Here is a 15,902-nt window from a genome sequence, read left to right on the forward strand (position 1 = left end):
TGCCATAGGCAGCAGTGTATAATTCTAGATGGGAATAAGACATTGCCTCACGATTTGTGATTTATCTTGAATAAACACACACACACACACACACACTCACAGATACATGCCCTCGTGAAAAGTCAGTAAGTGCTGTTTTCCTTTTTCTTGGTTTAAGTTTTAAGATATCACACATCTTAATTTCTACATCACTACATAAATCCAAACTGTTTACCTTAAAAGTAAAACAGCCAGTTGTTTAACAGCAAGATGGATTTATTCAGAAATAGCTGAGGATTGCAATTCACAAGATGCAAGCTATGGCAAAGCAAAGGCAAGTCCAGAGACCAAAGGAGAGGAATGTTACTTTATGGATGAGAGGAGGAAGCTGAGAGAGCCTGCTTTGAAGGAAAGTCCATTGCAGGAAAGCAAGCGTTCAGGGTGGGACGCTTTCTCATTGGCTGAGTTATGGTATTTTGTTACAGGCAGAGTTTGTTGCTGGGCAAGGAGAAATTTTTCCTTCCTCTACTAAAGTAGTAAACTAGGCTTCTTCCTGTTAGGAATACAAGGTACTTGCCTTCCTTTTGAGTCTGCAATTGACAGGTGTGTTAGAGCATGAGAGCTCCCCCTGCGGGTCTCCTGGCTCCATTTTTAAATGAGGCTTCCTTTATTTAGTTCCACAAAATTAAATCACCTTTTTTACATCCGTTAAAAATTCTAGCTTTAGGTACCACTCCAAGAGAATAGCTAATAATGGATCACAGACACGGGGTTCAGATTCAACACAGAAAGAGTTAAATAGCAATTTCAAGGAAAGCTGAGGGGCAGAGGAACTTAGTAAAGTTTAGAAATCAAAGGCAAAAGACTTGATTACGACAGGGAGAATTGTCACCTCTGTAAGTATGCCAGCAGTCAGAGAACAGCAAGAGGCCAGACAGCGCCTATGCAAGGTCAGAGGATAGTAACTTCAAATCTTCGTGTGGTCGGGATACATACACACAGAATACAGCCAAGGGGGAGTCATTAAACCTCTCTCAGGCTCATATTCCTCATATTAAATAGGGATAATAACACATCTTTGTGGTTCATTATGAAAATTGGGTGAGTAAATGAGTTTTAAGTGCCAGGCACATCATAGAACCTCATTTCATGGTTGTTTTTTCTTACCAAGATCAAACAGAAGCAAAATGAGTCTAAATTGGGGTAGTAACTTATACTTCAGCAAGTTAGTGTGGAATATTTTACAGTCTCCAGATTATTCACAACTACTTCTGGTCAACTCAAACAACAGAGTTGCTCAGAGTACATTGTATTTTCTAGGAGAAGAATTCCAGCAGTGAGGCCTGGCGGGTCGTGGTGGTTATGAAGGGAATGGATATTCCAAGAGTGAGGCTAGTTTATTCTGCACATTGTTTTTACTAACTGATGGGCTGTTCACAACTCCACAAAGCAATGCTGTTAGTTATAAGGGAGGTGCTAAGTGTAACCGACATGTTCAAAGTCAAGTTAAAGGCAGAGCTGGAATTGAAAGAGTGTGTTACACCATCTCAAGGTGTGTTACACCATCTCCAGCATGAATAACTATAAACTATGATCCATTTTTATAAAATAACAAATCCATAACATTTTGGAATGACTTTACAGTAATAATCACTCAACTCCAAAAACAATATCAATAACAACCAAAGGAAACATGTTTCATTAAAATATGAATTATTACTTTAAAACGTAAAATATGAAAAACTGGAAATTACTTGGCACTTAAAAGAACTAAAAAAACTGAATGTTTTCTAACTGCAAAAGAAGACTCTCTGCAATAAGGCTGCATCTGCACTTTTGTTCATCTCTTGATAAAATTTTAATTCAGATATCAAGATTTCTGAGTTTTAAGGGAAGTCTGAGTCTGAAAGGGGTTAATGGCTTTGCTGGTAAGAAATTCTTTGTCACTTGTAGTTCAGTGACCTTTCCAGAGCAGCTCTAGATACAACTCCTGATATCTACTGACTTGATCAGAGTGAGGCCTTTGCAGCTCTGAGGCAGCCCTGACTTCCACTTATAGATAGAAAATTACAGCTTTGGCTAAGGCCCTGGCTCGGCTCGGCACAGCCCTAGCCTGAGACCTAGACCCAGGCACAGGCCCAGGCAGCCCTGGCCCCGGATCCAGGCCTGGCTCCTGAGCTCCAGTCTCTTCTTTGATCTATTGCATTAGGATTCACATCTATACTAAGGCCAACTGTTTTCAAGAGAAGAATGGAATGGGTGTGGAACAAAGGTGTAATTGAACTACTTATATTTATTTTTTTTTAAGTCCAGTGAAATAAGGCAACCTTGATTTCTGATAAAGTTTGGAGGAAGGTACACTGGTATCTTTTTGTTCTCTATTTTTTTCTACATTCAAAAACTTCATAATTTCATTTTCCTTACAGGTGTTTTAATATTTTACTCAACTTGCCTCCTGACTCTTCATAAGCTGTGGTGGTTTTGTGAGCCTGGCCACCCAGACTATGTAGATGATGTCACTCCAGTGGCACTGATTATTTATTGCACGGTGCTCTGGGGTCAGTGGAGGGAGGAGGGTGGCTGAAAGCTCCCATTCTTAGACACGACACACACCTCCGAGGTCTAGTCCTGGGTCCTGTGAGGCTGTCCCTCACGACCGCAGGGTGAACTTCTGTCTCTTCTGACTTGAGCAAACTACCTTTATATTGTCCTGCATTCTTCCTCTCGGGGTTGCTAATCTCAAAGCTTGGTGGTCTTTGCATTCTAGAAATTTTCTTCCTAAAAATCCTTTATTTATCATAATTTGGGCTGTTGTACTAGTAAGACTTGGTTTTCAATATTCCTGTTTATACCATAAGGATTGTTTCAACCACGTAGGAACTATTGAAAATTTACTTTCAACTCTCTCTATTCCCTTTTCTGCAATCAATGCCCAGATTCTATTAATGGGACATCAGGGCCATTTGGGAAGGCAATGGCAGTTTCAGATATCATCCCTAGTATTTACTTTCCACTTTTCTCCCTCTCTGCCCTCTTCAAATAGTATTTATTTAGTCTACTTAAACGCTTTCTTGGAATTTGTAAATAATTGTCCTTGTTCAGAATCCATTTCTTCAAAACAGCCCATGACTACACAAGACTTTATGAATAATTGAAAGATTTCTCACCTCCCTCTGCTGGAGGTCACTGTGTATTTATGAGAAGGCCTAAGACATTTTTCTCTCTTTTGAGCAAATAGTGAACTGCAGATTGTTTTCATGCCTTTTCTGTAGGGGATGACAAACTACTTTTTGGAGGGGTTCAGTACACACTGGTGTACGTTGAAAGGCAGATGTGTCTACTCCTTTACTTCACTTTTTCTTAGCCTGTGAGATCTGCTGCCATTTGTTCATCAGCCTCTAGCCTGCTTACCCCCGTGGCCATAGCGTTCATATTCCCCTCTGCCTTCCCTCTGCCATATTGAAGGTCACTTCACATCCTGCTTATCCCACCTATAAGATTTGTCTAAATTCCCAGTCAGTTCTGTTGTGCCTCTTCTCAAGGACACAGAACACTTCTGAAAAATGTTCTGTGCTAGTGCAAAATTGTGAGAGACTTGGCACAGGGTATCTGTGGCCATGTCTGATGAAACGTCTCTGATTCTACTCTTCTGTCACTAGACAGTGATGACTTTGGCTGGGAACATGTACTCTGGGAGGATTTATCTTCCAGTCTCGCAGTCCCTCAGGCTCCATAGAAAACTTGTCTCCTCTGATTCAAGGTCCCTGCCAAGTCTACCTGTGGTCTGCATGTGCCCCGGCCAGAGCTTGGATGGGCTAAGGGTAGGGTATAAAGCTCCACTTCAGTCACCCTTGTTTTCCAAAATCCAGCCCCTTCCTCTCAGATACCACTCTTCCCACTCACTTCCTAAACTTCATTCCCTTTTGTGTGGGAAATTACTCTTATGTCAACATGCAATTTTTTTTTGCCTACTTATCATCAAGGTTCCAAAGTCAGAAGTCTCCTGAGGCTTAGCCTTTTGTAGCTCAAAAATCCTTTGTGATCTCAAAAAGCTTGGCTCTTATAAGGCTTGGCTTTCAAAAGATGCCTGGCTCATAGGAATTTTAACATATCTCTTCAGAATTCAATTGATTTCCTCTTTCTCAGCTACATATCTGTACCCAGCTCCAAATGCTGACTCTCCCCTCCTTCATAAAGGATGAAAGCCACTTACATCTAGGTCAGCAACCAGACAGTATAGGAGAAAAAAACAATTTTCTCCAAATTGTATCCCACAACAAGAGGAATAAAGTGAAGATTTGGGTACTTCATAGCTGCTTTAAAAGTATTATTTTCACCCATCCCACACTAAATAAGAGTTCTGCATTATTCCTAAGATCTCCAGTGCTTACAGTAATAGTCAAATGTCCATCTCTTTCCTGTAGAACTTTTTCCCCAGAAAACTGGAATTTTTTTTTTAAACGAGGTGTCCATATATCCTAATCACAATTCCTAAGCTTATAAACAAAGAAATTAAAAGCATCAATCAGGAAGAAAAAAAGCACCAATGCACATTTAAACTCCACAACTAAAAGAAGCATAGTAACTTCAAATCCTAACTCCTAGTTTGTGTGATCCATGGGTTAGCTGACTGCTACAAAGGCCACTGCACATGAAAAGTATGGTCTCAAGACGGGGTCTGCTTCTTCTGTCTGCCAAGATCATGTGTTTGTCAGTTTTTACTGCTCTCATCTACAGTATTCTAAACCATGTGGGTGTAGTTGTCCATTTATTGTAGTGTTACTCACCCCAAACCACCAAAATATCTGCTCATCTTACTGCCCTGGGAATTGTCTTCCCCTTGAAGTCCTAGGCCCCTGGCTCAGGATGGCATATACACTTCATTTTACTTTTCTTGTGTATGTGGGCTTCTGTACATATGAAATTAAATATTTTCTCCTGTTAGTCTGTCTCACTCTAATTCTTAGATCAGAGGGAACAACTTTTGAAGGGTAGAGGAAAATTTTTCCTCCCCATCATAGGTATCCCATTTTCTGAGTTCTTCCTTCCTACTTTTGATGTTTATACCTTGGAGAACTAGACATTGGAGGTATAATCACATGAGAAATCATCCTTTCCACTCTGCCCCACTCACCTTTAATAAATCTGTTCAAGTCATGTGACTAGAGACTCGGCTCCCAGAGAAACTCCTAACTGGGCAATGAGCACGTAACACCATCTCCTGGACCACAGCAGATAAAATTAGGTTTAAATATCTCATCCAATCAGTTTCTCTCTCAAAGGAAATTCTTAGAGTAGAAGACCAAACAAGACAGCTACATGTAGGAGAATGAAACTGGACCATTGTCTAACCCCATATACAAAAGTAAACTCAAAATGGATCAAAGACCTGAATGTAAGTCATGAAACCATTAAACTCTTGGAAGAAAACATAGGCAAAAACCTCTTAGACATAAACATGAGTGACCTCTTCGTGAACATATTTCCCCGGGCAAGGAAAACAACAGCAAAAATGAGTAAGTGGGACTATATTAAGCTGAAAAGCTTCTGTACAGCAAAAGACACCATCAATAGAACAAAAAGGAACCCTACAGTATGGGAGAATATATTTGAAAATGACACATCCGATAAAGGCTTGACGTCCAGAATATATAAAGAGCTCACACGCCTCAACAAAAAAAAACAAATAACCCAATTAAAAAATGGGCAGAGGAACTGAACAGTTCTCCAAAAAAGAAATACAGATGGCCAACAGACACATGAAAAGATGCTCCACATCGCTAATTATCAGAGAAATGCAAATTAAAACTACAATGAGGTATCACCTCACACCAGTAAGGATGGCTGCCATCCAAAAGACAAACAACAACAAATGTTGGCGAGGCTGTGGAGAAAGGGGAACCCTCCTACACTGCTGGTGGGAATGTAAGTTAGTTCAACCATTGTGGAAAGCAGTACGGAGGTACATCAAAATGCTCAAAACAGACTTACCATTTGACCCAGGAATTGCACTCCTAGGAATTTACCCTAAGAATGCAGCAATCAAGTTTGAGAAAGATCAGTGCACCCCTATGTTTATCGCAGCACTATTTACAATAGCCAAGAATTGGAAGCAACCTAAATGTCCATCGATAGATGAATGGATAAAGAAGATGTGGTACATATACACAATGGAATACTACTCAGCCATAAGAAAAGGGCAAATCCAATCATTTGCAGCAACATGGATGGAGCTGGAGGGTATTTTGCTCAGTGAAACAAGCCAAGCGGAGAAAGAGAAATACCAAATGATTTCACTCATCTGTGGAATATAAGAACAAAGGAAAAACTGAAGGAACAAAACAGCACCAGAATCACACAACTCAAGAATGGACTAACAGGTACCAAAGGGAAAGGGACTGGGGAGGGTGGGTGGGTAGGGAGGGAGAAGTGGGGGGCGAGAAGTAGGGGGGTATTAAGATTAGCATGCATGGGGGGGTAGGAGAAAAGGGAGGGCTGTACAACACAGAGAAGGCAAGTAGGGATTCTACAACATTTTGCTATGCTGATGGACAGTGACTGTAAAGGGGTTTATAGGGGGGACCTGGTATAGGGGAGAGCCTAGTAAACATAATATTCGTCATCTAAGTGTAGATTAGTGATACCAAAAAAAAAAAGGGCAGTTCCTGTGTGGTGACCTCCAATGAGTTCTACACAAGAGTATGGAGGGCATATAAAGGTGTAGGCAAAGGGTCTGTTTGTGTTTATACAGAGGATCAAAGCCTAATTGGGCTACCCCGAAAATGAACTAAGATACGATATGAAAAAGAACTTCCAACATCAGCACTCTCTGGAAGACTCATGCCAGAAGATGATCATCAAAAAACCCCAACAAAGATCCACGCACTGCTACAGCTGTAGATGCACTCATCCCACCAGTTCCTGGACTTGCCATGGGAATGAAGAAGGAGATATCTAAGCTGGCCTGTGCATACAGTAAAACAACAAGTTTGACTGGATCTATACTGTTGGAACTCAACCAAGAATTAGGAGAAGTGCAAATTGTAGCACTCCAAAATCTTTCAACTACAGACTATTTACTGTTAAAAGAACATAAGGGATGTGAACATTCCCCAGGAATGGGTTGTTTTAATTTGTCTGATTTCTCTCAGACTGTTCAAGTTCAGTTGGACAATATCCACCATATCATAGATAAGTTTTCACAAATGCCTAAGGTGCCTAACTGGTTTTCTTGGTTTCACTGGAGATGGCTGGTAATTACAGGTATGCTTTGGTTGAGTAACTATACTCCTATTATGTTAATGTGTGTGCGCAATTTAAGTGGTAGCTTAAAACCTATGCATGCTGGGGTTACTCTGCAAGAAGTTATGTCAAGGAGATGGTCAATCTTCCCAGGTTTTCTGCCGCCTGCTACTTCTATAGCTTTTCTTCTTCCTTCCTAATTACAACCCTTAAATAGAATTCGTGCCTCATATCAGATTTGCCGAGTATCATAATTCTTCCAAGTGGTAAGGGTGCCTTGGGACAAATGCTGGGCATAGAAGCTACAGGGCATGGATATGCAAAGAAATAAAAAGCTAACCATTTCAAACAATAGGGCTTCTCTCTCACTTACCAACTTTACATTTCCCTGTATGGCCCCGGAAGATGACTGGTTAGCCAGAGACGGGTAAGATTCCTCAAGGGAGGAACAACCTAAGACAGGCACAGTCGCAGGGGGGGGCATCAGGTGAGAAATTGGGGATCAACAGAGGTGAGGCTTAGAACCTCACCCCCCCGTTCTGAAAGAAATCTTCTGCATACGTGGATGTTTTATTGCCCTTGTCTAGCTTGGATTGACACATAGTCTACAGGCACACACTTGATCATCTACATTTGCTCTCTTACAACACTAAACTATGTTTTCTACCTTTATTTTGTATCTACCTACCACTTCAGCATTTTATTAAAAATGATAATAATGGAGAGAGAAATGTGGTATCCACATATAAATCAAGTACAGAAATTAAATGAGTATTCATATTTGAACTGACTGTTTATAGTTCATAATGCATGAGCAAAACCGAAGGTTTCTGTGGTGACTGCCCTTGTACTGTTCACCATGTAGGAACTTATTCACTATGTAAGAATTTGTTCTCCATGTAAGAGCTTGTTTGTTATGCCTCAGAAGATTGGAGACTGACGAAAATTAGGCTTGGGGTGGATTAATGATTGTGCATTGAGCATTGACTCCCCTGTACAGAATTTTATTGTTGTTAACGACCATTTGATCAATAAATATGAGAGATGCCCTCACAAAAAAAAAAAAAATGTATACACTTCCAATGGTAAAATAATGGGTGACCGGGATGTAATGAATATAGTCAAGATATTGTAACAGCTTGGTATGGTGATAGCTGGTACCTAAAATTGTCATGTATATAAATGTTGAATCACTATGTTGTACACCTGAAACTAATGTAATGTGGTACTGTGTGTCAACTACCCTTCAATAAAAAAATAATTATCTACAAAAAAAAAAGAAGACCAAACAAGGATAATGGTCACATACTTAAAATGTTTGTTGTGTAATCAGTAAAGAAGACAATGTCTACAGGGTACAGCCCAGTAAGAGAGTTCTTAGGAGACCAGTCATATGCCCTGGAACTTCAAATGCACATGTGACCATAATGGCTTAAGCTGTTTCTTATCCAGAAGATTGAGTAGATGAAATGCTTGCTGAGTTAGTCCAGATCAGTGAAGATTAGGAATAAGCAACCCCAGTGTAGTGTTCCTTAGCCCGGCAAGGACATGGGAGTTTCTCATCAGTCAAGGGACATTAGGTTTGACGGATTTCACCAGTCTCCAATCCAGAGGGCCATCATTTAGGTAAGAAGACCCCAGAAGCAAGTTGGAGTTGTGAAGCAGTTACAAAAGTCTACTGGCAAGCACCCCACACCAGACAACTCTAAGTGAGGACACTCATTATAGATCCCGAAGGACTCCTACTTGTGGCCATAAAGGTCACTCTTAGGGGACTTGCCACCCATAGACATCAAAGACCAGGGACTGGAGCAAGATAAGTTATGCAAAAAGATTGCTGCTTCTTTCTTCTAATCTCGTCTCTCCACAGTCTGATTTTGGAGGAATCTGAACCAGAAGAGGGGCATGTGTAGTCATAAAAAAGGCAAGGCTTTGAATTAGAATGTTCAGTGAAATTTTGATTTCGGTTGGCCCACACTTTTTAATATTAAAAAGTGATTGTGGTCATTGTGATACTATGTTCTAATAACAGAATGTGGCTATACCTACCCATGTGATTATTGAGACTCACAGATGGCAGAAGTCACAAAGATATCATTTCCTACGTGTCCCAGCTAATGTTTCCAAATTAAGAAGAGCCTGAAAGCTGAGTTTAAACAATGTGGGCTTCAGTGGCTCCTTAGAATGCATGAATAGAAGAACAATAGGGAAGTTACCTGGTAGGAATGTGTTATACTCTAAGAGAGGGATAGAGCTATTGGAAATGGGTACAGCATAGAACATAATTATGAAACGCTTGACTCTTTAAGGAATATGATTAAAAAGCCATCAGACCATATTAAAGACCTTGTAACCATGACAGAACTGAGTTTTGGAATCCAAATGAGCCTTGAGAAATCTAGAAAGATTAAAACTAGGTATTGAATGTCATATACTAAACAAATTATCTACATCTGACCAGTACACCTTGATGCTGGCATGCCCTGGGCTTTCCAACAGAGACAGTGGTTCTGACTGCTAGATTTAAAGAATGGCTATCATGAAGCTGAAGGAAGTGAGAATTTAGTATTTGTCCAGAGGAAATTCTTTACAGTCTGAAACAATGTATCAGGATTTCTCCAGATACCATCTACCTACTAGTAACTGGTATGGGATGGCATTTGAAGGCGTTGGAATGTTTAGGTAATATGATTGCATTTGGAAAGACTTTGGGGGGGGAAAACTGTATCCTTAGAGAGTTAGACTGTCTCAAGGAGGCAGAGTAGAAAATATTTCCAAGGAAGTATTAGTTCTGCTGAGCCTATGCCTCTGTTAATTATATAGCAGATGCAGTTTCTCATCAGGGGAAAGTCTCTCCTTACCTGCTGGCCTCCTCCCAGTAGATTTAGAGAAGCAAAGATGTTTTGGAAGTTCAGCTGGTACTTAAGGCCATCAATCAAAAATTACACCTGGATCCTGTGTCGCTTACTGATCTGACTTGTGAGCGTTTGGTCAGCACTCCCATCTGTAGTCTTATCCCCTTGGCAGCTGTGGGAGAGGGCTGACCCTGCCACCTCCAGGGAAATTTGGAGCAAATACTCTCAACCCTAGACCAGTGGCTCTTAGCCTTGGCTGATTATGAGAACCACCTGTGAGATTTTTTAAAATGCAGAAATTATGATTTAAGTAATCTGTTTTCCTTATAAAATCTCCCCAGTTGACTTCTATTTTGCCAGGGTTGAGAATCTCTGTCTCAACCAAAATATATCCATTTGAAATGTACTAATCTCAGTAAGTATTATACTTAAGCATTTTGATGTTGGCTCAAGTCCTATATTTGGTATTATATTTTTAAAAATTAATTAACTGCAGAAAGAAAACTCTGGCATTTGCTAGTCGATGGCTAAAAGCTCAATCCCCAATTCATAAACTAGACAGTTTAGCACTGAAGTGGGCTACATGGTTAAATTTAAGGCATACATATTTGGAGGATCTGTTCAAGAGCAGACTGGTAACAACATTCTCACTTCCCAATTCTTTCCCGACAGATGGGATGGGATAATCCTGTGAGGTCAGCAAGCCATAGGGGCATGATTTAATCACTCGTTACTGGTCAGGGTCCAGCCAGAGAAGACAAACAGTCAGGAAGGTTCCACCCTCAGACCACTGACACCCTCAGTTTGGTGTAGAAATTGGATGGGACTCTCAATGCTGGGGTGGCAGAGACATGTTTGATAATCCAGGCCTTCCACCAGAGATGTACCAACAGCAGCTGAGGTTTTGTGTTGCTGTGCCCTGGCTGACCTCAAAGCCAGCAGTGGACGATGGTCTGGAGAGACAGAAGGAAAGACCCAGAGACAGAGATTGAGGCAGAGGTTTATTGGGGAAACTTAAGTACAGGGAGGCCAGGAGTGGCTGACTAGACAAAGTATGTACCACTGGGATCCACATGTATCCAGCTTTTATAGTACAGCAACTAGCCTAGTGACTACCTGGGGCCCCTCCCCTCCCAGCAAGACCACTGTCCCAAGGAGACAAGGCCTCTGGACATTCTTGGTTACCAAGGAGATGCCCCCAGTTGGCCACCCCCCAGGATCAATGACCTTGGCTCACCAAACAACACCTTTTGCTACAACTTTTGCGTGGTGGGAATATACAGGTAGGATGGGAACTCTTGTGTTTCCAAGGTAATGAAGAACTAGGGCATTCAGGGTGTCTGCTACAAACCAGCCACCCAGGAGTACCTCATAGGATTCTACAACTTTAAACCTAATCTCTCCCTGGGTGCAGAGAAAGGACTGACAAACAGACCGTTTGGAAAGACGAGTTACAGATGAGAATGGTGGGAGAAATTCAAGCACTCCTCTCAGGGTAGATCTATGTATTTCCCAAAAATGTGAGAATCCTTTCCTGAGAATGGAGAACTTATCATTAATTAATGGCAATGGTACAGCTTTCTAACCCCAGTGCACAGGCTGTGGAAGCAGTTGATGCTGCTTCAGCTTTGCTGCTCCCTCATGCTGAGAGTGACGCATGATGACGTCAGTGCTCCAGGGAGGAAACGCGCCAGGGACAATCAGAGGGCGAGGTTTGGCTCCGCCACGGCAGGAGATATTTACACAAAATGTGACTGGCCTCCAAGAAAAATGTCACCCAGTAAGTCAGCCTATCTGAGAAATGATCTAGCCATCAAGCCTGGTAATCAGTATGCACTGATTTTCTGTCTTTAGTACCAAAAAGACAAAATCTAGACAACTTTTTTTCCAGCTATGCACCAGTTTATAATTGCTACACACAGGAAATTCCAAACTGCAACCCTCCCTTCTCTCCCCTCGGCCTTGTTTCCTTCCAGCCAAAGAGGGTATTTTTTGGAGTCAGTTAATCTGGGAATTTTTGTTACTGGGTGAAGATCTAGATGTCCCTAACATTTCCAAAGGCATCCATATCCAAGAGATTTAATAGATTTTTATTAGTCATATTAGGAACTCTCCAATGGGAAAAAAAGATAATAGGCTTCCAAGTCAAGACATCCAGTGTCACTAATAATGCTTCCACTAGCTTTAGACTCTGTCCTTTAATGGCCCAGTGAAAACCTGATGCCCATCCATGTCTCTTTGTGTACTGCCTGTCCTGCACTGAAGGAGAAGCTGAAACAGTCTTGTCTATTAGCTCTAATATTGATTCACCATAGCAACGAGATAGAAGAAGTTCAAGATGCCTTGTGCAAAGCCCTGCCATGGAATTTAGTTTTTTGAAAAGGCATAAAATAGTTTATGGGGAGAATGTACCCCCATGGAAGGAAGATCAGTTGGGACTCCACCCTGTATATATGATGGAGCCAGAGACTCAGAGCTGAGGGGGAGGAAGTCATATTTAAAAAACTTTTAATAGCCATCCGCCAACCAGGAACCTTCAGAGAAGAAGCTCCACAACCCCCCACCCCTGCCAGCAAGCTCAGGAAACATACAAAACTCATGACAAAACTTTATCGTCACCCATCTTACTTTGGAAAATTGTCTACTTGGGTTCCCCATTTTCTAACTGTGAGCTCCCAAAAAGTGCATGGATTTCTTAATAATTTGCCTATCAGTATAACTCATTACTGGTTCCTACACAAAGAGGGTGCTCAAAATTTTTGTTAAATGGAAATTCTCCTATTGATGAAGGTATTATCCTCACAGAGCTGGGACTATTTAAAAAATTTTAATTTCAGTATCTCCAATTCTGAGTGAAACATCATCATTATAAATGGTGTGGCTGGGCCTTATACTGGGACTCTTTCTAAAGTCTCTGTTTCTGAAAGGCTGAGAACAAAACAGCAGGGGGCAAGAACTTGAGATTTCCTAAGTGAAGCTAAACTCCCTACGCAGACCCTGCATACGCATTGAACCTAAGTTTCTCACCCATCTTGAAAGTAGAAGAATTGAGGTTCAAGAAGTCAGGGAGTTAGAAGCAGCATGGATTTATATGCAGGAGTTAGAAGAAGCACTAATATTTATATGCAGGAGGAGGAGCTTCAAGGAGTATGAGACTTGTTGCTTAGGAACAGACCTGAATCATCTGACTCATGCCTGAGGCAAACAATCTCCTTCCCGGGAGAGGTTCTGTGATGGCCTGTTGCACTTGCACAGAGGTTTGCAGTAACTATGCCCCCCAAAAGTGCTTACTTCTCAGGAGCAAAAACAGATCCTAACTAGGGTTAGTGGCTTATGGTCTTTATCCATGGGATCCTGACCAAGGGGGTTTCTGTCAAGAACACAATCTGACTAGGAAGAGGCTGAGGGAGATGAATAAATTGTCAGCTGAAGGAGAGGCATTGCCCGGCAATAGAGCTGTAGCTGAAGGGGCTCAGTCAGGGCCAGGTTGGTAACTTGTGGGGCCCAGTGAAAAATGAAAATGCAGGGTCTCTTGCTCAAAAAATTATTGAACTTTTCAAGATGGCAATGACAGAGCATTAAACTAAGTCTCACACCCATGAAACTGGCCCTGGATCCAGGAGCACAATTACACAGCTCCCCAAAGCTCTCAAAGCAGCCTCAAGAGAAACAGGTAAATTTAAACTTCTGCCACAGCTGGAGAAAATCAGTGTCAGATTACAGAGATGTCAAGGAAAGGAGCTACTTCTTGCTCCTTACCTCCCTTCGCTCTCCCTCTTTTCAACCTCCCAGGAGTCAGAGGCAGCCTGGTGAGTGGGAAGGTGTGTAGATCCTTGGCAGGGTAAGGGACCTGAATGTTTGTGACTACCTCACTTCTCCCTACTTCAGGCTTCCAGGGGTAAGCAACAAAATGGAGAAGTTAAACTTTACATGAAGTTTGGAATTTTAAGTATTATACAAGATGGACATTGCAGTTATTGAAATGGAGAGTTTTGTGGGGGGAATAAAAGTAACTTGAAAACCTTTTTTAACATCTGAGAAATTATGGGACCTGCCCAAGATTTTATCCAAGGGGGTGATGAAAAAGAAACAGACACAGCAACAGAGCGGGCTTGCAGGGCAGTGATGGGAAAGAATAAATGTCCTTTATGAATGTCACCCAGAATGTTCTGCTTGTTCACCATAAAGGTTACAACTACTTTTATTTACTCAGACTGCTCTGGGTAAATACACACACACAAACACACACACATGTGCATGCCTACATATGTGTGGTACACTTACCTGAACTTAAGGGATTTTTTTTAAGTGAAGAAATTGAACTTGTGACTGATTGAGCTATTCCTCAGAATTACATTCATTGTAAGTGACAGCAAAATAGAGCTGATAAAAAAAGAAACAAAAAGAATGTGTCTGAAACATTTTTGTTGTTCTACTTACAAGAAACTCGTTAGGAATATGACCTGTGGAGGTGGGGGATAATAACTCTAGATCAAGTTAGAAGTACAAAAAAAAAAAAAAAAGACATTTTGGCAAAGTGTTCAATTTTCAAGTCATAATTAATTTATCTGCAGTACACAGGCAAGAAATGTGCTTTTACTGCCCTCAAGTGGTTTCAGTTTATCACTACAACATCTTAGCCATTTCAAAAGAATGTTTCCATCAAACTCACATATTAGAGGCTATTGCACAAAGGAAATCTGGAATAATCTCTAATTCTCAAATATTTTCTGAATAATGAAATGGGCCAAGTAGCTTTATGTAGTTGTGTTGAAATATGTCCAGAAATCTTTAGAGATTTGCAAAATAGCTGGTTTATCTTCTTTTTAAATTTATCTGTAGCATCTTCATGAGGTCTAAGTCAGCTAGCCAGTAGTTAGGTAGAGAGAAAGCTTCAAGACAATTTCATCTTTCAAGTTAAGCATTGAAAACAATTGCATTTCATGCAAATATTCAAGAAGACAGCTTCAACATCAAAGTGCTGTTTGCCTCCTTCCTTTCTACTTTGCAGGAAGCTCACTGGGCCCTCCCTTTAGGCTTGGTCTTTGCAGAACTGGCTGGTTGGTCCACCATTTTGCTGCAATAGCTCCCTCTTGGTTCTTTCAGATGCTGCCAACCTCTTGAGTCTTAGCCTGGCTCTTACCACCTCTCTGGCTTGGGGGTTGCGTGTAGCTTTTGCTCCCAGAGCATTTATTTCCGACCTTGGCAGAGTTATTCCAGGTCTGCTGGTCAGCAGCATTCTCCTCCATAGCCCGCAAGGAACCATGAAAAACGTTTGGATTCCCGCACACAAGACAGCCTGTGTTGATGCAAAGGATTAATCTTGAGTCTTCTTTTGTTGGAAACTTCCTATTCCTCAAATGTTAGCTGCATCAGAATCTCCTGGAAGACTCATTAAAACACAGAGATGTCTGGGCCTCCCCTCCTCAAGTTTCTGATTCAGTAGGTCTGAGATGGGTTCCAAAGACTTGCATTTTTAACAGGTTTCCAGATGATGCTTATGCGACTTTTTCCAGGACCACCCTTTAAGAACCGCGAGCCTAAAGCAGCACTTCCCCGAATTGTTGCAGCTAAGGAGCAGTGCTCTTCAAGTCCAAGTGTTCATAGGATGTTAGTACTCACAGAAAAATGGATAGATTTGTTGCTTAAAATGATTCACAACTTTGTGCTACACATCTTTTTGAGATTTTCAGAGTAGGAAGCCTTCCTCAAATGCAGATACTGTCTGGTTTCATTGCAATGAGCTGATGTGAAAGTTGAGAACAGAGAATGGGCTATGGGGGGTACAGGGTCTGTGGAGAGCATAGGTAGGTCACCAAGGCCACG

General features: G+C 41.3%; 1 protein-coding gene across 1 annotated transcript in view; it reads left to right on the forward strand.

The window, feature by feature from the left end:
• The window catches only part of NME9 (NME/NM23 family member 9), a 153,130-nt gene that overhangs the window by 133,199 nt on the left and 4,029 nt on the right, over window positions 1–15,902 (forward strand). The gene's annotated exons all lie outside the window — the stretch shown is intronic.

This window comes from Manis pentadactyla, chromosome 1 (assembly GCF_030020395.1).
Source record: "Manis pentadactyla isolate mManPen7 chromosome 1, mManPen7.hap1, whole genome shotgun sequence".
In the NCBI taxonomy this organism is placed as follows: Eukaryota; Metazoa; Chordata; class Mammalia; order Pholidota; family Manidae; genus Manis; species Manis pentadactyla.